The sequence below is a fragment of the Protopterus annectens genome, chromosome 1.part1 (genome assembly GCF_019279795.1).
Source record: "Protopterus annectens isolate FY-2018-M chromosome 1.part1, PAN1.0, whole genome shotgun sequence".
Classification (NCBI taxonomy): Eukaryota; Metazoa; Chordata; order Ceratodontiformes; family Protopteridae; genus Protopterus; species Protopterus annectens.
This window is the reverse complement of record NC_056726.1, coordinates 905,928,816-905,938,751: the sequence shown is the minus strand read 5'-3', so window position 1 is coordinate 905,938,751 and position 9,936 is coordinate 905,928,816. Positions and strand designations below refer to the sequence as shown.

The following is a 9,936-nucleotide window of genomic DNA, read 5'->3' as shown; positions in this document are numbered from 1 at the left end:
AAATAGCAATTATTACCCTTCAAACTGCACAAAGACTAGCAGACAATAATCCAAGCCACCTGAAAAATCCTCTAAATAACTCAGTCAGGTTATCCAGCAGAGATACCAGAGTCAGTTACTGGATTCAAATCATGCTTTTTAAGAGCAACACAAATGTCAACTGACAAAATTCTGGCTACTATCAATACTATACCTTGTTTAGTCTAAGATATACACAACATACATGCACTGACATGTTATCCTTTACTTCTATGTCTGCTTAATGCAGATATGACATACAATTCCTACAGCTAATCATATACAATGCAATGCAAAATTTGCTGCTCTTCTACAGGCATGGGCTATGACTGAAAACAAGTTTCAACAGCAAACAGATAAATACACAGTTAAAGCAAATAATCTACTCTGACACAAGAATGATATAAAGACTCCAGAAAGAAGTTGGCACCACCAATAACCAGTACCCAGATCCAGATGCTGTGATTCACCAGTGATAACAGGTAAGCATTTGAAATGTCGGGACCCGCTAAAGACAGTCTCAAAACACAGAGACTAAATGGCCAAAAACATGGACTTACATATACTAATTCCGAGATGGCCAATCCCCAGAATGTTCCCTTTTCTCAGAGGTATGGTGATAAATTCATATATATACAAATGTAACGGGTGTGGAAGGCTTCCCCCCCATATCAAGGGGTGCAGGGGGCACCAATGTGCCACCCAGGTCTTCCTCACCCTGACATATTCCTGTGTGGGGAACCAGTTTACATGGCAACAATACACACACAAACACACACATATCCATATCTACACTTTGCCATCTTTGAATTTTTTATTTTGGTTTGTATAACACATAACACTTGAGCGTCTGTGGACGCCCATTCAGAGGAGCAGGCATTCCCCACAGTTAGAATAACCTCTACATAACACCTGATACTTAAAAGACTAATTAGAATTTGACTTAACGTTAACATAGCAACCATATGTATTATCACTAATGAAGACTTTAGATATGACTCAAAAACTGACAAGTATTGAAAAACAATGGCAACTAAAGCTGAAAAGGTATTGTTGTACAATCCAAACTAAAAACTGTTTCCACTTCTCTGTGTACATTTTTGGATGGAGCAATTCTAAAATGATGACAGAACATCTACTACCCTTTTTGGGAAGCCTTTACCCCTGGCTATAAATGGAGTGAGCCCAAAGTTTTGGATGTGTCCTGCTAAAAGACGGCAAGAAAAAGTCCCCCCCCCCCCAGGCTGATTTCACCTGAATCCTTCTCAACATTCTCAGGGATTTTCAACATCAGTGGAAGAAGGAGCATTAAGCAACCCTTGTCGCTAGTCCCGGACATCAGACATTAGTTGGAAAGGTGAACAAATCAAAGATCAGGAAGATCCACTATGAGAACAACATTTGTGCGGTGTTCATGCTGAGTGACCTGAGTGGGGCATCAATGTAAAATAGCACAGCTTGTCCATGTCAGAGCTGAACAGCCCAGAAATATGTGTGGCAACTACAAAATACTGGTTAAAACTGTCCACGCACACAGGCTCAATGGTCGACAATGGGGGTAGGCCAATTTTTGTCACACTAGACCACTGTCATGCTTTCTGGATGCCCAGAAATGTGTGGCAACTACAAAACACTGGTTAAAACTATCCACGCACACAGACTCAATGGTCATCAACAATGGGGGTAGGCCAACTGTTTTCGCACTAGACCACTGCCATGCTGTCTGAATGAACTGCCAGCAGTCCAGGAAAGTTACCAAAATTGGTCTCTGAGACATTGATATACAAGGACAACTAGAGACCATCTCTTACAAACTGTCCACCAGCCACAACACCCCCCACTTTAATACAGAAGCATCAGTACTGACTGTGACTGAGAAAATGATTAAGAGGCTGACTTGAAGAATACTGTCCAAATGAAGCCACCAAGACAGACTGCATTGGCATGCACTGGAGATACTGACTATTTTTTGTGAAGAAGAGTGTTATGACCACTAAGATGAAAATGACCACTGCAAGAATCTGATGTGCAATCTGACAAAAGGTACTACAAACACGGATGTTGCCATAAGCTCCAAAACTAAGACAAGATGGACTCTGACTTAAAAAAGTTATATAAGAAACTGACTGCAGGATATTCTGTATCATGTACTGAAGTAAACAAATGCAATTTACTCAGGTACTGACCACAGCACAGCGGGAATGACTTGAAACTTTTCAAAACTGATAGCAATCCCGAACCAAGTAAAACAGTCAGAGAAGTAAAACCTTGCGCTAAATAATACTGCCCATTGTGCATAATGCCGCAGCCAGTCATCCACATAATGAAAGACTGTGATATCCCTCTAAAGAAAATAAGTCTCCACTACTGCCATAGATATGGTGAACACCTGGGGAAGGGAGATGAGATGACACTAAACAGCAGGGACGAGAAATTGAATAGTACAAACTACCCATTTATGATTATCTCCCATTTCAGCCTCTCCCTTTCTAGATATCATGGGCCATAGGCAGAGGTGAAAGGAGAACCTCTTGCCAACCATCTATAGAAAGACGGTCAGAGTGGAAGTGAAGAATACTGAGGTCCCCCTTAAAGGAAGTTCAGCGTCACCAAGAACACTGACACCCTCAGCCACTGGACCAGCAGTAATGCTATCATCTCAAGAGTAGACTGATTTGATCCAGCATCCTTTAGTTGTGGGCTCTGCATGGAACCCCAGAAAAGTTGTTCTCTGCCTTCTTTTACATTCTAGAAAAGGAAAGTGAGGGGAAAATGATGACACACATGGCTAAAAAGGATTGGTCCTTCTCTTTAGTGCCTGGAGATTTTGACCAATTTCATGACCGAACAGCAATTCCCCCCCCCCAAATGGTAATGCAGTGATAAATGTTACTTCTGCATCCTCAGTGAAGATAGTAAAGTGCAACCAGGACTATCAGCATACAACTATGACAACCCTGCTGCCCTGGCTGCTACTTCAACAACATTAAACACTGCCTTCACAATGAAGTTTCTAATCATTGAAAATGAGAAAGTCTGACTGCTGCGCTTCTCTTTGATAGAATATTCAAGGAAGCTCTCTGAAGTACACATTAATTCATCTGAAATATCCCACTGAAACTAAAGTAGCTATGTGAAATAAATCATCACCATGAGACACAGCATGGAGAATACATAGACTCCTTCCCCAGCATTTCTGGAGCCATAGATTCCTTATCAGGGGCTGGTGAGACTGAAGCAGGGGGTTCCTCCTCCTTTGGACTGCCACAGAGACAGTGAAATCTGGTTTAGGGGTCTTTGCCCAGACAGCACAGTGTGGAGGAAAGGCTTTAAAGATCCTATCTGACTTTCCTAGATATGGAGCCATGGTGTCCATAATGAAGAAGGGACCACCATGCAAAGCAAAATTCCATGTAAAATACTGCCCACAGCTGTGCATATGCTGCCTAACTGCATGTATCCTATTCTGCTACCTACACAGTTCTCACCATATAAATCCCACATTATGTTTTCTACTAAAGTTTCCTGATGCACACTGTCAATCACATATTTTATCTGTTCCTGCTGCTTTATACAACAGTGCCTATGATTCTTAGATCCTTAGTATGGTATATCACATACTGTGCAGTAGCGTAAGACTTTCTCAACCCTATAAGTATTTACACCCCTAGGCCTATAATATACAGTCTTTTGACCGCAATGTCAACCTAACGTCATTATCACTTATTCTTCACTCACCTTCTTCGCTGTCAACAAAAATGTGAATGTAACAGAGTTATGGGCATGATCTGGGGCACAGCAAATTCATTTTTCAGTTTTTTTTTCTGGTTACAAATTTGAAAGGACAGTTAAGGATTTTGAAGAGAAATGCTAGCCTTGGGCAGAACCAGCAGACAGCTGGGAATATCAGCTATGCAAACCCAAACAAAAGATTGTAAGTGTCAAGTGATGTTCCTGAGAAATTGTATGGTAGGTAGCGAGAGAGCACAGAGGCCCATAAGGAGACTATAATACAACAGTACAGGGACAGGAAAGTCTGTGGATGTAACACAGTCTGCACTACTAGATCTCGGGAGAGTGTGCTGTGGGCATTTGCAGCATGGCCTACATGGTGCTTTTCACATTTAAACTCCTGGAATGTTCATCCATAACAAACACTGCAACTAGGAATGTGCTACCTGAGTATTCAGTAAGCTCAATTACATGGTACATTTTGTGCAAAGACAAATGGGGAATACCACATCAGTGGATGTAGCCAGCATCCATCATCAGAAATACTACTAGTGTTACATGGAAGTGCAGTCTTCCTGCATACTACCATGGTCAATCTCATTCATCCACATGCTTGCAATACTCATGTGCATCAAGGTTATGGCCCTTTACATATCACCCATTTTGATACTTCTAAGAGTATCTGGACATGACAACAAATAGCTAACACATACTATGCCACTGTGACTAATACTTCATGTGCTTGGCTCTCCTCCTCCCTACACTGCTAAGTCTAACAGTGCTGAATCACACCACACTGGGGAAAGTACTAGGCTCCTCAGTGCAGTATTTGTAAGAATTAATTAACTGTATCTTCCTCTTAAAAGCAGACTGTACAGTTTTCGATCTGAAAAGATTTTGCCTTACAACCAAGTGTCTCAACATGACAGTCCAAATTCAACCTCTGTTGACAAGCATAAGGCTCAAATGAAATACAATCGCTACATTCTACCTCCACATTCTCTGTCTACTACCTTCTATCTAGTTACCACTTTACATTACTACTGCGCTGGAGTCTGGAACCACGTCTGACATTAAGTTTCAAAGAGTCCCATTCAACGGGGAAACACAAAATAAACAAAATGAAAACAGCTGTAAGCTGTGCTACCCCTGCAGGGAATGTTCATCGATATTCAGCTGTGTGTATTTTGGTACATGCCTCTATGAAGACTCAGCCAACACCAATACTGAACTCCCACACAGTAAGCACGCCAGACCACTTGCCAGTTACTGCAAGATGACTTCCACCACACGCAGCTGCCCAATGAAGCAAAGTATAGAGGGGGATGGGTGCTTTTTCTTTACCACTAGGCTTTCTCTACAGTCAAAGCCTCAATAGGAAAAGTAGGCTTCTTTTACCGAGTAGCAAGAACAGCCCAGTCTCAAAACAAACAGAAGTCTACTCCTTCGAAACAGTATCCCTGGCCAGTGCTACTTCGTACTTCAACACACCTCATAGAAAACACTGTCATGAACATTTAGCACTTAGGTGAGCATCTAGCTTTTCAATGAAGCACACTAACTGCTCAGTTTTGTAAGTCCTCACCCACCGAAGGCCACAATCAAATTATGACCTTGTTTTTTTTTTCTGCAAAAGGATTCAGTAGTTCTCTAACAGATGAAACAAGGAATTCAGCTTTACAAGCAACATACTTCAGTTTCAAAAATTACATATAGCCAAATATTCACTTTTCCATCGTTTGCTTTCCTACCGTAATAATAATCAATGTTGTTATAAATGCACGCATACTGCTGTCAGGGCTTTCTCACTGCTATGCACACAGTGACAAAACTATGTTACGACAGAAGACGAAGGCTACCTGCCTACTCATGACTTCTTCTAGTGCTGAAAATATTACACAGAGAGGATTGAGAGCTGTACGCCTGCAATGATGCACGTTGCACTTCCATGGAAGGAGGGGGGCATTAAATCGGCACCCCCCACTCCATTCTAACCTTACTTTCAACTCCCACCTAAACGAAGTGATGCAATACATCTCAGTCATTGACCAATCTAGACGCGTGTCCTGCAAGCTGAAATGGACCCCCCTAGGGGAACACAACACCACATCACTGTACTACCAGCATTAACAAGGGCTACGGCCCACGATGTGGCACGTAGCTACGAAGTGGTCAGGTCAGCTCCAGCGGCCCAGGGAATACCCGCGCTGCCCTGCCACACCTGGTGTCAAGACACGTACAGCAGCCATCCTTGCCATAACAGGAGATGGTCCCTGTCTGGCACTCATGGTTACCCTTCCCCTCATACGCGCTTAACTTACATTACGTGTCGTCTTTTCTAAGTACAAAATGAACACAACGTTTCAGTAGAAGGGAAAATAAATGTTACCCCGGGGCGACGCCCTGCACTCACCCCCTCCCCCTTTCAAACTGTCTGCTCGCAACCTGTAAGTACAGCTGTTTAAACGAACTGTTCTGCTTCCGATAAGGACAAGGCACTGATGCCCCCAACAACTATACATATATAAACATACCCACACATGAACTAAATGGCAAACTGACAAAATATGACTAAGGAGGGTACGTTTACACGTGGTACATTTTACTGAAGCCCGTGCAACACTCCCCCAACACACATACACCACAGACAACACACATAACAGCGTGCCAGTCCAAATATTAAACGCGCCTAGAAAGAGTAGCATTTTCCCGTAAGTACATTTAACATACGCCACATCCAAGACATACAGGTCCCGACTGAATTAACAGCGGACCTCCACCCTCCAGGGACAAGCTAAAGCCAAACATCACTGCTTGCCCTCTCTGTGCGTACAATGCCCACGTTTATGCACTACACTATTCGCCATTAATTTCGACAGTGTGGTCGCACCCGGCGGCACTTTTCAAGGTTACTACAACTTACAACGTCTCGCAAAAGCCAAAGAAAGACGTTTCTAAGGCAGTACTTCAACCTTTACCATTTGCTGCAAAGTAGCTTCAACGTCCTTGACTCCCAAAAGCCACAACACGTAAATGGTAACAAACAACCACGAATGAATTCTTAACGAATCGCCTTACTTACAGCATTTTAAGCCAAACGTCGAAAATTCTTCAAATGGAAAAAACAGTTATTTGTATTGTATGTAAACTTTATAGTAAACGGTTAATCGTTTCGTTGTGACTACTTGGCTGCATTTTGCTGTACTAACCCATTTTCAGAGATGAGGTGTTTCTATACAGATCCCGAATTAATATCCTGGTAAAAAGCCCCAAAGGTGCCGCAGCAATGTCATCACAAGCTGTCAAATAACTAGCATTAAAATAAGATCAAGGGGAAAATGGCGTCTCCGGTGTGCGGAGTCCAGGCTAATTCGTACAAGTCCGACAAATGTGCCTAGGAAATTCGACCCGCCGGATAAAATCCCCACTTTTGCGACCAGTGTGGTGGTGGCTGGTGATGGTGGTTGGCGTCCAGTTTTGTTAAATAAAGCTGTTTCTTTCCCCTAGAAGGTTATCGCTGCAGATTAATCAGGACCGAGCTGCCCGTGACTGAATAGTCCATGGCTTCTCTATCTCCCTCTGAAGTCCGGGACTTGACAAAAATCAAGATGTTACACACAAAATAAAACGACCGTTCCTGTAAAATCCTTGCCGCTCGCTGCTCGTGGTTTATCCCGTAACCTCGGCTACCGTAAAGCGAGTTGATCCGTGAAGGGATTTGATGCTTTTCGGGGGGGGGGGTTGTTGTTGAATCAGAGTTGAGTAAATGCGATCGTTGCTGCCATCCTTCTTCTGTCTGTTTCAGTTCTGCGGTAGTAAAATGGTAATGAATCAAACAGCAGGGCTGTAACAGTACTGAGCTAATGCACTCAATACTGCCACTGCCTGACATAACACGGGGCAGAGATTTTAACAACTGCTGCACACTCAACGATAAATACATTGCACATGGAGATGGGCTATATTTTATGTTTTGTTTCCAAGCAATATGCGACACTTTTCAAAAATCAGTTTAGTTTTTGGACAATAATACTAACTTGATAGACATCGCTGCGGTTATTGACAACACATAACATTTTAAGTTTTAAAATATTTTTTATTAACCATGCAAGACCTAGTCCGATGCAAGCGAAGTATTTCACTTCGTTAGCCCCATACCAAGCATTATAAAAGCATTACGTTCAACCTGTACTCTGTAGTGTACTGGTTGAATCGGGATGTTGGGAAAGTTTTTTTAACCCCAACTGCACTGGTAGAGTAATATTAACATCGCAACTACCTACAAATCCTTATAAAGACTGGCATTTTCCTTTGGCTATGGGTAGGCTGATTTGACGCTAAATGCCATTTTTGACAGATGGCTTCAACAGTAAATAAATAAGTGACCGCGCTGTTCTGTCATTTGGATACGTGATGCTGTCAGAATCAAACCGGTGACTACTGGTAGCACCTTATTAGCTTATTTGCGTATTACTATCTTTTGTTAATTTATTTTCCTTGAGATATTATTGTGTCAGAATAAAACAACATGTTTTTAACCCGTAAATTCCATTGGTAACATTTTAAAGCGCCCAGAAACAGTGTTAAGATTATGATAATATATTACAGTAACTACACGGTAGCCTTTAAATAGGGTTGCCACCTTTTTCAAATGGCCAAAGTGGGACATTTTCGGGACACACACACATCAGATTTTACAGGCCGACACATACCCACGGTCAGTACAAAGGATAGAACTTAACTTCTTTTCCTAAATAAAAGCTTATTCTTGTAGCAGTTTAGTTGCTTATTATGTTTCTTGTAACATTTAGGTATTTTAGATACAGAAATAACTATTTTATGCAACTATTACATAAAATATGGGACATAATTATGTCCTACAATCTCAGGACATTTGCCCTTTTTAATACTTTTTGTCAGGACACAACTGCCCAAAGAGGGACTGTCCCACTCAAAGTGGGACAGGTGGTAACCCTACCTTTAAAGTAGTGATACTAAGTATACTGCACGGAAAAAAAAAAGTTTATGCTGTTTTGCCATTCCCAGGCAGTACGCGCAGTGTTAATTGAAAACAGTCATGCATCGGAAATAAGAAAGACGAGGCCCCTTGGCAATCTAACTCAAAATAACAGTCCCTAATTATTTATTTCTTTAAATTAAGTTGACCAATAGAAAAGCCAGTAAGAAAAAAAAATCAAAGCAGAAGTCAGAGTTTGCACCATTCACAGAAAATGTTAAGGAGAGCAGACTACTGTATGGTGGTTCAGTCACGTGTGCTAGAAAGCAAAAACAATCTTGTAAACCAATTGAAGACACAGGCAGAAGGCAAGAAAAAATGGTGTACTGTGTGAGAAAGGACCTGAGGCAGATAGGTGTGACTATCAAATAAGGTAGGAGAGTGACACTTAATGAAGACAACTGGAGGTAATTGATATGTGACACCCAGACCCCATGTAAAAATGAGAAAAAGGGGGCTGGTGATGCTGATTTTGAAGACTAGAAAAGAAAACACGTGATTAAGCCATGGTTTTACCCCATAACCTTCCAACCTTATAGCTAGATTGCAAGAGAAGGAAGTCAAAGTCAAGCATGCATGAAGATCAAGCAGCCTTTTCAATACTGACTAAAAAGCCAACTGGATGACAAGTTTTTTCATAGGATCATAGAAGGTTACTAGGCTAATGGCCCCGGGGCCCTTACAAGCCTGGCCAAGAGTTTATCCCCAAAAAGAAACCTGAGTCAGCATTGGTCGCCCCTGTCAATGAGAAACACAGGTGGAACCGCTGGGACAAATTTGTGGTTTCCCATTCACTCATCAAGGTTGCGCACTACCTCTCAACTGTGCAGATTTTTGCAGACTGTCTAGATTTTTGCCTCTTATCTTTGGCCCATTTTCCATAAAATTGCGGTTTTCTGGTAAATTAGTGGTAAATCATTACAGATTGAAGTTAGAAAATAATGGCAGACATTTGAGTATCAGAGTAGACTCCATAACCTTCAGAAAATTCATGCTAATGCAAAGCCTGTTATTCTATCAACTTTCCAAGTTTGTGAGAGCAATATTTAAAAATTGTTCCTGTTTTTGGTCCTTTGTCTCACTTTTATTTATGTCTTTGTCCAGATTTCTTGCTCTAAGAGGTTGAGAGGTATGGTTGTGCTTAAAGAGTGTCAGCAAAGTACTCTGTT

At 41.7% G+C, this 9,936-nt stretch overlaps 1 protein-coding gene across 1 annotated transcript in view; it reads right to left on the bottom strand.

The window, feature by feature from the left end:
• Positions 1-7,687, bottom strand: part of SETBP1 (SET binding protein 1) — a 1,237,816-nt gene extending 1,230,129 nt beyond the window's left edge. The window contains exon 1 of the mRNA XM_044087459.1: positions 6,960-7,687. The gene's annotated coding sequence lies outside the window, so the exon portion shown is untranslated. The remainder of the gene's footprint in view (positions 1-6,959) is intronic.
• Between the last annotated feature and the right edge of the window lie 2,249 nt (positions 7,688-9,936).